The following is a 17,664-nucleotide window of genomic DNA, read 5'->3' on the forward strand; positions in this document are numbered from 1 at the left end:
GCTGGGGCAGCAGAACTGGAGGTGAGGTCTCAGAAGAGCTAAGTGTGGAATCACCTCACAGATTGGGTTAAAATTTCTGCCACACTACTACATTTTTAGTTAAAAATCTCTGCCAAATTACAGCTGAGATTCATTAGAGGGGAAGCTGTCACTGCCCATCACAGGGAGGGGTTGAAACTGGATGGTCTTTAAGGTCCCTCCCAACCCAACTCCTTCTACGATTCTATAAGTCCATGATTATTCCTCCCCTCCATCCCCTCACAGATATCAATAGAAGGACAAAATCCAGCACCTTAGCTAAAAGTCTGCAGGGGGAAAGGAGGAGAAAGGGGGGGAGAAAAAGAAGAAGGTGACACAGAGCTTTGAAAAGCAAACCTCAGGCTGGCTCCAAAGGGAGCATCGTGACCTTGCTGAGCAGAGCTGCATAATTTTAATAGACCTTTTTATGTTTTGCCTCTGCTGGAGCTGACACACTCCCAGGCCTGGTTTGATTCCACTAACACTTCTGGTTTTTCCAGAGGGAAATGCCATGTTTCATTGGGTTGTTGGGGATTTTTTTCTCTCCATCATCCCTACGTATCCAGACCTATAATTATGCTATGCATTACAATAGCAGTTGCAAGCCTTTGATAAGATCCTGCTTGCATTGTGTTAGGCTCTGTGTGTACACCGCGAGAAGCAAGAAAGAAATCCAGGCCCTCCCTTGAGCTCTTCATGTCAAAATAGAGAAAGCAGAGGAAGGTGTTGAGACAAGAGCAAATTACTCCTCATTGTAGGGCTAGAAAAACAGTTCTTGAAATGGCTAAGTCCCTCCCTGACCTCAAGAGGTGATTTTCCAGCCGTGTCAAGAAGGGAGCAAACAAAATCCCCTCCCACGTTAAGTGAAGGTTGCAGGACTTGGTGCTTCTTGCAGTGATTTCCCATCCTGGCTTACTTAGGAGCACCTCCCCCGCAGGGCCAGGCTGGCAGAGCTGGGGCTGGAGATGAGGAGGCTGGGGACACATTTATAATGGCCTTCCAAGTACCTGAAGGAGGCTACAAGAGAGTTGGGGATGGACTTTTAACAAGGGCTTGGAGTGACAGGACAAGGGGCAAAGGCTTTGAGCTGGCAGAGAAGAGATTGAGACTGGAGACGAGGAAGAAATTCTTGAGAGTGAGGGTAGTGAGACACTGGCACAGGATGCCTAAGGAGGTTGTGGATGTCCCCTCCCTGGAGGTGTTCCAGGCCAGGATGGACGAGGCCTTGAGCAACCTGGGCTGGTGGGAGGTGTCCCTGCCCACGGCAGAAGTCTGGAACTGGATGATCCTTCAGGTCCCTTCCAACCTAACCTATTCTGATTTCCACTCCTCGCTGCAGCAGCGCAGGGGGAACAGTTGTACAGCAAAACATCAAAGCTGTGCAAAACATCACTTTCCTGCACGAAAGACACCGAGAGGGGGGAGGGGGCGTGTGTGTGTGTGTGTGTGCAAAGCTCAACACAAACCCCAGCCCCCCTGTCTGCACACAAAGGCATCTGGCATTGCTGTGCCCTTGCGAGTGCAGGACGGACGGAGCCAGCCAGACTCGTGCCCACGGGCAGCCGCCGTGCATGTGGATGCCCAAGCTCTGCTCCTTTAATTACACCTCCTACGGGTGAGAAAGATAAGCCCAAATGGAGTGACTGCATGAAGGGAGGAAGCCTATAAGTTATTCATAAGTTCAGGCTCAAGCTCCTCTCTTGCTTTCACTCCATGACACCTTCAAAACATATTATTCATCTATTTTTTCCTCCTCTGGGAAGAGAGATGGTAATTGTAGTAAATATATCACTGCCAAGTCATCCTGGCTGCCTCCGAGCCTGCACCGTGCTAGGGGTAGGGATCCAAAGCAGTGGCCACTACTGAGACATTTTGGGATGCCCAAGTGCCATGAAGGACATCCCCAGGCTGCTGTGAGGCTGTGGGGACCGCGCTGGCAGAAAGCAAACCCACCGGGACAGAGCAAATCTCCACCCAGCCCATTGCTGAGCAGTTACCACCCTGAGCGCATTCAGCAGGCAAATAAATCACATCCTACCACTGCCAGCTCCTCCACCCCACAGCAGATGAAAGCCCCCCTGAGTGGAAACAGCTAAGGAGAGCAGAAGCAGGTCTGGCACAGGTTGCTCAGGGAGGTTGTGGATGCCCCCTCCCTGGAGGTGTTCAAGGCCAGGTTGGAGGAGGCCTTGAGCAACCTGGGCTGGTGGGAGGCCCAACGCAGAGGGGTTGGAACTTGATGATCTTTAAGGTCCCTTCCAACCCAAAGCATTCTATGAACCCATGAGGACTTTTCTACATCCCCACCAAGGCCAGCAGAGCTCGGACTGGCCCTGCTGATAACCTTGGACGGCTGCACCCCATTTTCAGTGCTGTCCGATGATATGTGGGCACATTTGGGGCTCAGTTTCTAGCTCAGAGGAGATGAAAAAAGGCCAGGATCACCAGCAGCCCTGTCTGCAAAGAGCCTTTGGAAACAAAAGCCATGGCACAGAGGTTTTGTTTGCCCTCTCAAGGCTGTTCCAGACAGAATAAAGCACCTAATGCTCCTGCCAACTGAAGCAGCTCTCCTTGAGCTCGAGAGGTTAGTTTTTCTGAATGCAGCGACACGGAGCTGCAGCTCAGCCCCACAGCACAGAGGATTTGTTGTTCTCCAAGCACAAAAATAACCCTGAAAGCAGCATCTATGGTCACACCAGGGAGAGGAGGGCAAAGGCATTGGCATGAAGCTCCTGGGAGGGGAAGAGACAGGGGCATGGATTTTATTTGCCCTCGGCTCCCAAGGAGGTCATTTACTGCAGCGCCCCTGGCACTTCCCCAGCCCTTTGGAGCACATTTGATTCCTGTGAGTTTTCTTAATCTCATCTCCTTCACTGGTTATTGCTCCTTCGGTGCTGAACTCAGCAGGACGGCTTCTGTTTAGAGACAGATTAGCACCGAGCACATTAAACACGGCCACGCCGCGCACGAAAGGGCGCTGGGTCACCGCCCCCGCTCCGAACGCCCCCCAGCGCCTGCCCCAACCACTGCCTGCGCTGCGCCTGCCTCTGGCTCGCATCTGCAGCCACACCACGGAACGGCAGGGGCCCAGCCCGCTGCCACTCGGATCTCCTTCATCCCAGCCCCCTCCTCCCGGCGCTTTCCACAGAATGACAGAAGGTGAGGGGCTGGGAGGGACCTCTGAAGGTCCTCGAGTCCAACCCCCCTGCCCAAGCAGGGTCACCAGGGCAGGGCACACAGAAATGCATTCAGAGGGGGCCTGAAATTCTCCCGTGAAAACTCCACAAGTCCCTGGGCAGCCTGTTCTAGGCTCCCCCACCCTCACAGCAAAGAAGCTTCTGTTGCTGAGGTGGAACTTGCTGGGTTCCAGTTTGTGTTCATTGTCCCTTGTTCTACCAGAGGACACCACTGAGAAGAGCCTGGCCCCAGCTTCTTGCCCCCACCCTTGGGATATATTTAGACATAAATAAGCTCTCCTCTCAGGCTGCTCTTCTCCAGGCTAAACAGCCCCAGGGCTCTCAGCCATTCCTCATCAAAGAGATGTTCCAGTCCCTTCATCATCCTCACAGCCTCCACTGGGCACTCTCTAGGACACTCCTGTATATCTGTACCTGTTCCATCCCTGAGATGCTTAATGCACGCCAGGCTCAGGGCAGCACTCTGCGAGGAACCCTTCAGAGATAAAAGCCCCAACAACCAGCAGCTCCTGTGCTCAGTTTAGCTTCCCACTAAAATTGAACTTGGAGTTGGACTAATGATTTTTATGAGTCACTTCCAACTGAAGATATTCTATGACAGAACACTGCATCCTAAGGGACAACATGAAAAGGCTGGATGGAGACAAGGAGGATGGAGAAGAGGCTGGCTCAGTCAGGCAAGGTGCCCAGCTGGGTATGAGATGGCAACTCTTCTATGAAGACAGGCTGGGAGAGTTGGGAGCTGTTCAGCCTGGAGAAGAGAAGGCTCCAGGGACAACTACTAACTGCATTTCAGTACCTGAAGGTGACCTACAGAAAGGCTGGGGAGGGACTGTTAAGAAGGGCTTGGAGTGATAGGATGAGAGGCAATGGTTTGAAACTGGAGCAGGTTGGACATCAGAAGGAAGTTCTGTGCAATGAGATTGGTGAATTGCTGGAACAGGTTCCCCAGAGATGTGGTTGAGGCCTCAACTCTGGAGATCAAACTTGCTGTGGCCCTGGGCAGCCTGATCTAGTTGGAGATTTCCCTGCTGACTGCATGGGAGTTGGACAAGATGACCACGGAGGGTCCCTTCCAACCTGATGCATTCTAAGACTCTATGTCCACCTTCCCATGCTCCCAAACTTCTCAAACCTGCAAGCTCAGAGGCACTAGAGTCCTGCAGGGCTGCAGCCAGCAAGTCCCTGTGAGCTAGGTGAGCACTTATGGAAGAACCATAGAATGGTTTGGGTTGGAAAGGACATCCAAACTCATCCACCACAACCAACTCTGCAGCCCTCAACTAGATCAGGTTGCCCAGAGCCCTGTCAAACCTCACCTTGAATATCTCCAGGGCTGGGGCCACATCTACCTCCCTGGCCAACCTGCTCCAGTGTTCCCTCATGGTAAAGAAGTTCTTCCTAGCATCCAAAATATTCCTGATCTCAAGCAGTAAACCAACAGTTTGACCTGGCAAGGTGATATGAGCCTCTAGAGAGGTGCTCAAAGCCTGCTTGATCCCACTCTTCATTTTCTTTATTCCATTTCCCAAACAAACCAGATTCTTCCTCATTCCAGAAGCCCACCCAGCGGAGCGCACGCTGCAGTTAGTCCCGTCCCAGCCGGGCTCTTATCGCGGCTCACCGCCTCCGCTCTCTGCTTTCCACTTGATTAGATGTTTATTTACTCACGGATTACAAGGAGGCAACAAGTCCACCCGGGGAAGAGGGACTGCTGCACGGGCAAAGACTCTGCAAACAGATGGCTCGAGGAGATAGAAGATGTTTACTACCTCGTGCGTGCTTCTGGGCTTGAGGGTGACACAGCCCTGGCACATCCCTGCGTTTCTTTTCATTTCTTTTTGTCCTCACCGAGCTCTCTACCACCCTCTCTGGGACTTGGAGAGAGAAGACAAAGACTCAGATGCTTGCTTTGTGCTGGAAGATACTGCAAGTCATGGTGGCCTTAAAATATCTGCCCTCAGAGCTGTTGAGTTTGTGTATTTCCCAGCATCTGTTCAAAAGTGGTAATGGGATGGTCGCTGGAGTGGCTGAAAACACTGAGAAACACAGACCAGGAGCACAGACCATAGAGTTGTTTCAGATGGAAGAGACCTCTGAGATCATCACTGTAACATCACCATGGCCATTAAACCATCTCCCAAAGTGCCAAGGCCACATGGCTCTTGAACACCTCCTGGGATGGGGACTCCACCACCTCCCTGGGCAGCCTCTGCCAATCCCTGACCACTTTGCAGCAAAGAAATTGTTCCTAATCTCCAACCTAAACCTCCCCAGCACAATTTCAGGCCATGTCCTCTCATTTTACCACCTGATACAAGGGACAAGAAACCAACTCCCAGCTCTCTGCAAACTGCTTTCAGAGAGCTGTAGAGAGCAATGAGGTCTCCTCTCAGCCTCCCCTTCTCCGGACTCAACACCCTCAGCTGCTCCTCCCCAGCCTTCTTCTCCAGACCCTTCCCCAGCATTGTTGTCCTTCCCTGGACATGCTCCAACAACACCTGCACAGAGGCAGGGACACCTCCCACCAGCCCAGGTTGCTCAAGGCTTCATCTAACCTGGCCTTGAACAGCTCCAGGGAGGGGACACCCACAGCCTCCCTGGGTGACCTGTGCCAGTGTCTCCCCACCCTCACAGTAAAGAATTTCTTCCCCCTCTCCAGTCTGTCTCCCTTCCCGTGATGAAGGGACCATTTGAGCCACTGTGCAGTGGCTGAGGATCTTTTTTCCTCCTCTAATTCATGTCTCCCACTTTCAAACTGCCAAAAAAAGATTCATTTCCCCCCCTCCAAGTAATGTGAATTTGCAATTTTAGCTTCTCCTGCTCATCCTCCCACCCCCAGCTAATTGCATTCTTCGTTGCCTTCTTTCCTTCTCCCCCCTCCGTAAGCTTTAAAGGTTTGTGGTGTTAGACAGGGGACTCAAAGCACATTCAAGAGCCAAAAAATTGAAGGTGGTGTAAAAAGGAAAAAAAGGAGAGGGGAAAAAAAGGAGAAAAGAAAGAGGGAACAAAAAGGCAGAAAGCAAAAGCAAGAGGCAGCTTTTGTCAAGAACGTGGCGGTACAAGGAAGTGATTTTTCTCTCCCCAGTTCAGCTGCATGGAGCTGTTTGTGGCCGTGCAAGACGCTGCAGCCTTTCTTCTCCAGCGTGCAGCTGGAGCATCAGCAAATCAGAGCAGGGAGGCCCGGGGGAGGGAGGGGGAAAGGCATCAGCAATTGAAATGGGATCCCACTGAATTTTCGAGAGGACACCCAAATATCTCCACGTCTCAGCCTGCACAGGTCCCTAAGTCAAAGCAGGAATCTGCGAACAGTTGGTTCCGAATAATTACAGTGGAGGGAAATAATTGGACTAATGAGCAGTTGCTACCAGAACATTCAGGGGGAATGGAATGCTGAGAGCTGTTGATTAAACAGAGCTTTACTTCCAGTTTAGGGTGTTTGGGATGAAATTAGGTGGCAAACAGCGTGACGCTGAGTGACTGGAAAAGTCTGGGATCGTGGAGGTTGTTCAAACCACTCTGCTCACTGCCTTCATTTCCTTCCCCCTTTCTGCCTCTCCTTGCTGTTTCTTTCCTCCATCTCACCCCTTTCAACTGCAGCAGCCTTGGGAAGGGGATCTCACCCAGCTGTGATGCCACAGAAAGAAGAAAGATGCTCTGTGCCCTCAGATCTCACCACTGCAGCAGTGCTGCAAGATGTTGGCACTGGACCAGAGCAGCCAGTTTGGATTACAGACACCAAGGTGGGATGGGACTCGGAAAGGCAGCAGCCAGAGGGTCACTCTTTATTTACACGTTGCCTTCTATCAGTGCATAAAGGGAGACTACCAGGAGGATGGAGACTCCCTCTTGACAAGGAGTTCTATGAAAAAGACAAGAGGTGATGTGGACATGTTACTGCTGGGGAGATTCCAATGGACTCCAGAAGCCAATTTTTCCCCTTGAGAACAGTCAGAGATTGGAATCACCTCCCAAGGGCAGCAGCAGAGTCCTCTCCATTGCACAGCCTGAAGGCTCAGCTTGCCAGGCTGCTGGGCCAGCTCATTTCAACTCCACTGTTACCTAGAAAGTTTGGGCCAGATGATCTTCAGACTCCCTTCCAACCCACAAATCCACAATTCTTTATCACCTGCAACTTCCAAAAGCTTTGAAGTTCTGTTTTTTTCCACCAATATCCTTGGAAGGAGGATGAAAAGACAAGGCAGAGCCCACCCACATCCCCACGCCTCCAACACTGCCTGGCATGCACTTAGTTCTCTTCTCTCCTCAACAAGAGCAATGCTTATGCAGCACGGGAGAGATCCAGAGCACAACCAACACGTTTGAGCCTTGCAACAGCAAAGCACCTGCTAGGAAAAGTAGCAGGAAGAGCACACAACCCACGTGTGAAAACAGGTCCAGTCTGGAAACTTATATTCAGGAAGAAATCTTAATTTCTCAGCCTAACAAACACACTTGCAGAGATGGTTCTAAGGCTTTGCAAAACAGGACAGCAAAAAGAAAATCTCAACCCCCACAGAAGGCTCAGAAATGTGAAGCCCTTAGCATGCTGCAGCTTGTTCCTGCCATCCCCACATCTGAGACATTGGGTGATTCCCTGGGCAACCTGTGCCAGTGTCTCATCACCCTTACTACAGAGAATCCTTTCCCAACACCCTGTTTAAATCTCCCTTCTGCCAGATCAAACCCATTCCTCCTCCTCCTGGCATTACAAGACCTCATCAATAGTCCCTCCCCAGCCTTCCTGTAGCTCCCTTCTGATCCCAGAAGGCCATTCCAAGGTCTCCTCCAAGCCTTCTCTTCTCCAGGCTGCAGAGCCCAAACTCTCTCAGCCTGTCCTCATAGCAGAGCTGCTGCAGGCTTTTGAACATCTTCATGGCCTCCTCTGGACTCACTCCAACAGTTCCAATCCACATCCCTCACCTGGCTCCTACCCACTCCCCCCCCCGATGCGGCGGCGTAAAGCAACCAAGCCTGGATTGAGTGAGATGAAGCTCTAAGGAGATGGAAGTGCCTGTGTGTATATGCACATGATTTAGATATCTCAAAAGATTTCACACTGCATTTCATATCATTCACAATTCTAAGCTTCTCCCTCAGCAATGCAAGAGGGAAGCATAAATGAGACAGGTCAAAAGCCTCCCAAGCTTGAAACATCTCCAGGTTTGCAAAACCACTTTCGCAAGCTTCCAGTTCTGGATTAAGCAGGGTTACCCAACGCCAGCCTGATCAAACTGTGCTCCCAAAGCACTCTGTGCAGGCAACTTCACACCTCACAGACACAGGCTGAACCACCTTGCCTGCTCTGAACACAGATCTGTAACTCTCAGACACACATCAAGCTGTAATCAGAAAGAAAAGCACTCTGTAGTAACTCACCGTTGTCGTCTTCTCGCAGGGATGCAGCAGCCCAGCGTGGTCAGGAGGGTCGATGAGGAGGCAGATCTACCTGCAAAGAGAAGAGGATGCTCATGTAAGGTGCAGAGAAGCCAACTCTTTCCAGTTTAGTTACTGAGGGAGCAAGTGAAACAATATTTTTTATGAGCACAACAAAAGGGCCTGAGGAGATGAGAAAACCTTCCCCAGTGCACAGCCCACTCCTGAGCTGGAGAACCTGAGAAATTCCACAGCAGTTCACAGAACCACAGCCACACCCAGGCTGGAACAGCTCCTCAGGAGCACCCAGTCCTACCTGTAACCCTGCTCAACGAGATTCACCTTAAGCTGTACCCCTAAGTGCCACAGCCAAAAATTCTTTTGGGCTGCTTTTTGGGTTTTGGTGGGTTTTGGTTTTGGAGAGTGGGTGAGGAGAGTAACATTACCCCCAAACACTGAGCATCCCCATCTCACACCAGGATCTGCAGATAAAGATGCTGGAAAAGTGCCTGGCTGCAGGGATAAACAGAGCAGGGAATTGAGGCTGTGCTCCAGTGAGAACAGGAACTCAACCCAGCTCTAACTATGGGCTAAAAACACAGAGCCACTATTAAACACAAGCTAAAGTCACCCCCAGCTTCCTGACAGCTTGACCACATCCCTCTGTGCTAAGCAGACTTAGCAGAGCTATTCACACTCTGCAATTCACTGCCCTCTATTTCTCTGCACCACCTCTGCTCTGCAGGAGAGCCAAGAGTCAGCATAGAAAGAAAATAAAACAAACCAAAACCCCCTCAACAACCTCACAATGAAGCAAACATCAACACAATAGAAATAAATTAACCCCCCCAGAGGACACTGAGAAGAGCTGTGGCTTCTTTTACTGCCTTTTCCAAGGTGCTGTTTAAATAGAGACAGGGAAAGGTGCATAAATACATCACTTCAGCCTTCTGGTCTGCAGAAGTGTTGGAAGGGAACAAAAAGCAACTGGAGCTGGGATAATTAAACCTTGAGCTCCCTGCAGCCACTAGGGAACAGCTTAACTCTTTTAATGCCCAGTGCTGTGTCCAGTTCTGGGCTCCTCCATTCAAGAAAGATGCTGAGGTACTGGAAGATGTCCACCAAGGCTGGGGAGAGGCCTGGAGCACAGCCCTGGGAGGAGAGGCTGAGGGATCTGGGGGGGTGCAGCCTGCAGCAGAGGAGGCTCAGGGCAGAGCTCATTGCTGTCAGCAGCTGCCTGCAGGGAGGCTGTAGCCAGGTGGGGTTGGGCTCTGCTGCCAGGCACCCAGCAACAGAAGAAGGGGACACAGTCTCAAGCTGTGCCAGGGCAGGTTGAGGCTGGATGTTAGGAGGAGGTTGTTGTCAGAGAGAGTGATTGGCATTGGAATGGGCTGCCCAGGGAGGTGGTGGAGTGGCTGTGGCTGGAGGTGTTGCAGCCAAGCCTGGCTGGGGCACTTAGTGCCATGGTCTGGTTGCTTGGCCAGGGCTGGGTGCTAGGTTGGGCTGGATGATCTTGGAGCTCTCTTCCAACCTGCTTGATTCTAGTCTATGAATTAATATTCCTCTTTTAAAAGTAAGTAGAAAATGGAAGTTGGAGAAGCCTGCGAAAGAGCTACAAGGACAAACTGGGTGAGAAAAAACCAGCTCAGCTGAAAAAGGCTGAGAAACTCTTGAGTTTGAGGGAGAGAGAAGACAAAGACCCAAAGCTGATGGCAGGAGAAAATGGCAGGTGATTTCTCCTAGCAGGGAAGACACTGCAATAACACAAAGCAGAAGTTAAGGGCAGACAAATTAAATACAGCACAAATGTTTAGCAGCGAGGGCGATTAACCTTTCGAATCCACCACCAGTGGCAGTCCTGCACTCAGCACCTCCTGAGAGCCTTAAATCAACCCTGAGCACCTTTGTGGAAGATTTATGTTTGATAAACACAAAATCCTGGGCTCAGGAAAGAGGCATCTAATGAATTTTGGGGGCTTGTTTATGTGATCTAAAAGTCCCTCCTGGCCCTAAATTCATTGTGCTGTTGCAGCTGATCCTCACTCGATGTTGGAAAGCAGCAATCTGCATGGCCAACCTTGAAAGCACATCTCAAAGTCTGGCATGAAGCTGCTCACCATTTTCCTGCCATCACCATCTCCTGCCCTTGCCTTGCTTGGAATTCAAGCCGAAGCAATCCCCATGCAATAGGGGAAAGTTTCCATCAGACCTCCTCCCTCTTTGCCCCTGACCTTGCCAGGCACCCAAACACTGTCTGCATGAGTTGCTCTGTGCCCCACAGTGCCGATGGGTTACCAGGACAGGTTGTCCATCTCCATGGGCAGCACAAGCAATGACAAAACCACTTTCAAGAGTTGTAATTGCAACCACGGTGGAAGTTTTGTGTACACAAACTGCTGGCAGGGAGGAAAATGGTGCTTCCAGCCAGCAATATGAAAGCAGCAAACAAGCTGAGTGCCAAGGTCTGCTGTGGCTCCTTCCTTCTGCCTTTCCTCTCCAAGATGATGTCCTTCATTTGCCCTTGCCCTGAGCTCTCACACTCAGTGATTACCAGAAGTCACTGGAGCTTTATGTAGCTCACCTCGTGCTTATCATGCCATGCACCATCCCAAAACCACCCAGGGCTGCTAAAGACGTGACAAAGGGGTGGAGGATGGTGCCCAGGACATGTTGCACAGCCACAGCATTGGGGGAGGTGAGTTTCAAAGACTCCAATTCAGCTCAAACAGGCAGGACTGACTGTGGCTTTCACCTGCACACTAAGCTAAAGCACAGAGTGCAGCCCAGCATCACCTTCCTCTGAAGACTTCTATCCTCTCTTCATGCCTATTGGCAACCACCTCTGGTTTCAACCTCCCCCTTCTCTCCTTCAAGATTATAGATTCATAGAACACTTGGACCTTCAAGATATCCAGTTCCAATTCCCCTTCCATGGGTAGGGACACCTCCCACTAGACCAGGCTGCTCAAGACCCCATCCAATTTGACCTCCACAACCTCCCTGGGCAACCTGTGCCAGTGTCTCACCACTCTCACTCTAAAGAATTTCTTTCTAATCTCCAGTCTCAATCTCCTCTCTCCCAGCTCCAAGTCATTGTCTCTCATCCTGCCACTCCAAGCCCTTTGCAAAAGTCACTTCCCAGCCCTCCTGTAGCATCCTTCAAGTACTGGAAGGCTGCTCTAAGGTCTCCCTGAAGTGTTCTCTTCTCCAGGCAGAACAACCTCAAACCTCACAGCATGCCCCCATAAGGGAGGTGCTCCAGCCCCTCGGATCATCTGCTCAGACCTCTGCACCCCTTCAGTGCATTTAATCCGATCTGATCTCTCTGATTTCCAAGAGGCAAACACTCCCTCACCTCGTTCCTGGCACCTGGAAGAAGCAGAGGAAAGCAGGAGTGATGTCTTCTCCACCCAGGTCCAGGTGGGGGCTGCATTTACCCAGGGAAGAGCTGGCTGCAGGCCTAAAGTCAGCAGCAGCCCTCTGATTCGAGTGAGATCAGAAACGGTGCTTTTGGAGGGCTACCAACAGCTCTGTCGTGCCTCAGCCCAAGCTGAACATTGTTTATCCACAGCTTGACTTCCAACAAAGCCACCAGTGCCCATGCCAGCACTCAACTACTGCTGTCTGTACCAGGGACACCCGTGGTGCCTCCAAACCCCCACCAGCCTGTACCCTTTGCCTTCGGCTGCAATTCATCCTCTGCCCAGGGACGAAGCCTTTCTCCTGCACAGGCAGCAGCACCAATGGGGAGAAGACCACAGGCCAAGGCAATCTGGAAGCAACACCAACTCCTGCCTGTTTTGAGCAGCTTTCAGGCAGTTTTCTGGCTCTGGAAAACCAGGCAAGGACTTGGCTGCTACACCACACTGGCAGAGGGAGGAGGAAAGAAACCAACATGTTTCCTTGTCCTCTTTTCCCCTCCCCAGCCCCGGGGCGGGGGAGACAAGATGCTCCCGTGAAGAGACAAAACCCCACCGTGCACAACCCCCTTGGATACTTGGCCAGGAGGAGGCAGGGATGCTGAGAACCAGAGCAGCTCAACCAGCTGCCTGCTGAACCTACCAAAGGGGTAAATAAACCACATTTGCTACCTCAGCTCACAACAGCAGCGTTTAACCCTCGGCACACAGATCCCTGACAATCAGCCTCATTTGCTTCAATAATAAATGAACCCCAAACAAATAAAAGGGGCAAAGTTTTCCTTTGCAGAGGCTTTCGTGTGTGGATACTGTTATTTTCTTTTCTGAGAGCAAACTCCATTCCACTCCTTCCCTTTAAATAAAATGATTCCTTTATCTATTATTCATTCCAAATCTAGGAGGAGGCCACGAGAGACTCTGGAACTGGGTAGTTACTTTCTGACATCTCTGGAATAGTTTTTAGCAAGACAAAATGCAGAGTGTTTAGGGGTTTGGTGCTTAGGAGCCCAGGATTTGCATTTCCTCAGGTTTATGGGTCTGTAATAGAGTCCATCCTTCCACTGTCTACATGCCAGAATCTGTTTCCTTGCTGGTAGCTGACCAGAAGTATAATGGTCTTGAGCTGCTGCTGAAAGGTCTGGAGAACAGGGCTGCACAGGAGCAGCTGAGGGAATTGCTTCTCAATGTAGTCCAGTTTAATCTGGAGAAAAGAAGGCTGAGGGGAGGCCTCATTGCTCTCTATAGCTCCCTGAAAGGAGGCTGTAGCCAGGTGAGAGTTGGTCTCTTCTCCCTTGCTTCAGGAGACAGAATGAAAGAAAATGCCCTCAAGCTGCACCAGGGAAGGTTAGGTTAGAGATTAGGAACAATTCCTTTGCTGCAGAGCAGTCAAGGATTGGCACAGGCTGCCCAGGGAGGTGGTGGAGTCCCCATCCCAGGAGATGTTCAAGAACCATGTGGACATGACACCTGGGGACATGGTTTAATGGCCATGGTGGTCTCTTGCTGACAGCTGGACTCAGTGATCTTGGAGGGCTTTTCCAACCCAAACAATTCAGTGATTCTGTTCAGCTATGCAACAAAACTTGGAGAGTGTCTGTCTGGTTTTCATGCCAAACTATGACTATGACACCAAAGACTCCAACTTTGGTCAGGACATTCAGTGGGAAAAGCCTCCTCAGGATGTAAAAGGAGCAGCTCCTCAGAGGTTGATTATCCTCCTGCTCTGGGCACAGTCTTGCACCAGAATGTGGAGCTGAAAGTGGCTCCTGGATGTGGCTAAGAGGTTTAATTTTGCCTCTTCTCAGTTTAGATTCACTTTTATTCTTCCAGGTGCAATTTTTATCAATTCCCAAGGATTCTCTGCTCTTTTCCTTCTTCCTTAAGGGCACTGCAGCTGAAGTAAGGTAGCAAGAGAGCTCTGCAGGCAGTGTAGAGCCTGAAGATGCAATGGTTTACCCCAAGTAGGAACGGAAAAGCCAAGAGCATTGCACTGGAGGGCTGAACAATCCAGCCTTGTTTTTTGGGAGCATCAAAACCCACACTCTCACCTCCTCTCCTTGTATATCCCATCTTATATCCAAAACATCACTCCTTCTCCAACCTTCCCCTGCTCCAGTGCTCCCGAGTCCATCCTCTGTCTCTCCCAGCTTGTCTCCTGCAGATGGTCCACTCTGATCTATGCACTGGGCTGCAGCTATTGATCACTGTTTGTGGGCTCTCTGTAAACTTTGGTTGTAAAGGTTTCATTAGGCTGCTTCATAGTCATTACATCAAGTAATGGAAAACATCCATCTTCTTCTGCTCCTCTGCAGCAACCAATTGAGCCTGGTCTGTAGAGTGCTAATCAAGCTATGAAAATCATTGGCAGCTCATGACTAGATGAAGAGAAAGCCTGTGTGGGACTGGAGGCCACAGCACCTCGGGAAGAGTCTGATCTCCCTGTCAGACAGCACCATTTGTGTCTCAAGAGGACCCAAGGCTCTGCTCCTCTCCAAGATCTTTACAATGAGAGAGGCAAAATGCTGGCACAGGCTGCCCAGGGATGTGGTTGAGGCCCCATCCCAGCAGACATTAAAGATCAGACTTGATGTGGCCCTGGGCAACCTGATCTAGCTGGAGGTAGCTGATGGCAGGGAGGTTGGACAGGATGACCTTTGAAGGTCTCTTCCAACCAGATACAATCTGTGAAGTGCTACAGAGAGCCACAGGTCCTGCTAAGGTGGAGCTCAGTACCATTGCAGCAGGAAGGACACCTCCCTGAGCTCCAGGGTGTCCTTTCTCCACGAGTTACTCAGCTTTCCACACTGACACAAGCCCCAAAACTGGACTTGTGCAAAGGTGAGTCAAGATCCCAAACCCTCCCTTGTACCTTGCAGATGCTTTTTCTCTGTGTTCCAAAAGGAACAGGAGAGAAGGGATTCAGACTCCTGTGGGGCTGGGGAGCTTCTGAAGCCAACACTCAGTGCTAATGAAGGCTGAACACTGTCACCCCTTTGTAGTGTGGCCAGAAACACCTTCAGCTTCACAGGTGAGCAGGAACTTTGACAAAGCCACACTTCAGCCCTATTGCAGCCGAAGAGCAAGGAGCAACCCACTAGTGAAGAGCTGCCAGATGGGCTCTCAGAGCTTCTCTCTCTGTCTTAGGGGTCAACATTGCCCCACAAATGAACACAGAGTCACAGATCCATAGAATGGTAGAGGCTAGAAGGGACCTCTGAAGATCATCAGGTCCAACCCTCGCTTCCAGAGCAGCATCTCCTAGAGCAGGCTGCACAGGAATACACTCAGATTAAGCTCAGCCACTTGAGAAAGCATCTTCAAAACCAAATAAAGCACAATAAAATGATCAGTGTGCCCACATGAAGCGAACCCCACGTGTGGAGCCCCTGTCCAACAGCATCACTCCGGATCCTGGCAACACCAAGCTCAAAGCTGCATTTCCCAGAGGCCTTTCAACTACAGAAGTCAGGTTTAGAGGCAAGAAGCCACCAGCTCGACCCAAGCCCAGCACAGCATGAAGAGATTCAGCTCCGTTTCGCCTTATAACAGGTTGCAACCGTCCAGGGAGGCGCAGATTTGAGACCCAACAGCAGCCTCTAGTTTCAAAGGCCAGAACTGCTCTTGCCCCTGGACCTTGCCCAGCACAAGAGGATGTTTGCTGACCCTAAAAAACAGTTGTTGGGAGTTATCTTGGAAGCAAAGCACCTTCTTTTCTGTTTTGGTAGCAGCCCGTGCATGTTATTTTAGCAGCAGCTGTCTTACAGACTGCTGGAGTAAGAGATTAATGCTTTAATTATAGCCTCTGAAAGCTGGGAGGCTGAGCTCTCGGATGCTATACAGCCCTGACTTCTGGCACTTGTGGATCTTGAGGGAGTAGACACTAAAAATCAAGCTGGAAACCAAGAGAGGAATGAAAGTGGGAAAAGAAGTAAGACAGTAATCAGAATAATGTGCTTTTAATGCCCAATATCTCACAACCAGCTGGGGCTAGAAATTAAAGCCTCCTGCTTGTTGCAAGTAGGGGACCACATCTTGCAGACACTTGGTCTCTCCTTGCCAGCCCTGGGGTTGCAGGAGGTACTGGGTGATAAAGCTGTCTGTGTCTGATCCATGCTCTGGAGCACATCTCTAGGCATCTGATCATCCTCCTTCCCCACTCACACAGCTCAGGGCTATGTCCAGAAGCTTCTACCCTGCCTTGGTCACAGCCAGCAATGTGACAGAGCTGCTCCTTCCCTAGTGTGGACAAGAAGGACCCAGCAGAGGATAACCAAGCTGGATTCCCTCTTTCTTCACCAGTAATGCCTCCACCACATGTGGCACCTCTGGAGCTGGCTGATGGACTGGTTGTTGGAGCATCACCAAGGCTGGTTCTGCATCTCTGCCTCCTCTGCATCCCTGCCAGTTTCCTCTCTATTTTCCTCCTCTTTTCTTCCTCTCCTTATTTTTCTCCCCCTGCCTTCCTTCTTTTACCACCTCCCAACCTATTTTTCTCTCCTCTCTCTACTCCTCACCATCCCTCTCTCCACTCCCCCTCCTTCCTGCTTAGGAGGAGATCAATGTACTGGGAATGCTGACTAGGGAATTAAAACCAGCCAGCCTGTCTCTTTGAGAAACCTCTCACTAATCAGCTTGGATGGCTTCCTAGTCCCCGCCTCCACTCCACAGAGAACCTGCGATGAATTCGTCCATCCCCAGGTCTTGTCAGCCTGCACACAAGGAGGCAAATGCCTCTCTCATCTGCTCTGCACTCGGCTTTTCTTCTCCATGCCTGTACCAGGCAGGCTGGAGGCACCGGCAGGTCTACCTTGTCTGCTTCTATTTTCTGCCCAGGCTGTGATCTGGGCTGGAGCGCGGTGCCCGAGCGCTGCCTTCCCCTCCGCTCTGGGCTCTGCCTGCAGCACGTGGGGCTCCTGCGCACTGCCAATGCTGAGCGCAGCCGAGGAGCGCCGCGCAGAGCTGCCTGTTCAGAGCCACATTCATCTTCCCCCACAGCCTTCGGCAGAGGAGTTTCACAGGAATTACACTTCTGGACACGCTGCTGTGCCCTCCATGCTCGGGGCTCTGCTCTGCAGGAAGGGATGCTGGGGCAGAGGCTGCTCCAAAACCACGGGCAGGGCAGAGCCAACAGCTCAGCTCACACCACCCCATCACACAAAGGTGGCAGACTCACAGGATGTCAGGAGCTGGAAGGGACCCAAAGAGATCATCCAGTCCAGCCTCCCTGCCAAAGCAGGACCACACAATCTAGCTCAGGTCACACAGGAACACATCCAGACAGGCTTGCAAAGGCTCCAGAGAAGGAGACTCCACAACCTCTCTGGGCAGCCTGTGCCAGGGCTCTGGGACCCTTCCAGGCAAGAAGTTGCCCCTTGTGCTGAGCTGGAACCTCCTGTGCTGCAGCTTCCATCCATTGCTGCTTGTCCTATCCCAGGGAGCAGTGAGCAGAGCCTGTCCCCCCCTGCTGACCCCCAGCCCCCAGAGATTTATAAACATCTATTAGATCCCCTCTCAGTCTTCTCTTCTCCAGACTAAGCAGCCCTAGGTTCCTCAGCCTCTCCTCATTAGGCAGTGCTCCAGTCCCTTCACCATCCTCTTTAGCCCTCCCCTGGGCCCTCTCCAGCAGACCCCTGTCCCTCTTAAATTGAGTCTTAAAA

At 51.2% G+C, this 17,664-nt stretch overlaps 1 long non-coding RNA gene across 1 annotated transcript in view; it reads right to left on the minus strand.

Annotated features, from left to right (window-relative positions):
- Nucleotides 1–7,068: 7,068 nt before the first annotated feature.
- The window catches only part of LOC135191189 (uncharacterized), a 116,685-nt gene continuing 106,089 nt past the window's right edge, over nt 7,069–17,664 (minus strand). The window contains exons 2-3 of the long non-coding RNA XR_010308756.1: nt 8,592–8,661; nt 7,069–7,274 (exon numbers count right to left, since the gene is read on the minus strand). This is a non-coding gene — a long non-coding RNA (uncharacterized LOC135191189). The remainder of the gene's footprint in view (nt 7,275–8,591; nt 8,662–17,664) is intronic.

Source organism: Pogoniulus pusillus, chromosome 38 (assembly GCF_015220805.1).
Source record: "Pogoniulus pusillus isolate bPogPus1 chromosome 38, bPogPus1.pri, whole genome shotgun sequence".
NCBI classification, from domain to species: Eukaryota; Metazoa; Chordata; class Aves; order Piciformes; family Lybiidae; genus Pogoniulus; species Pogoniulus pusillus.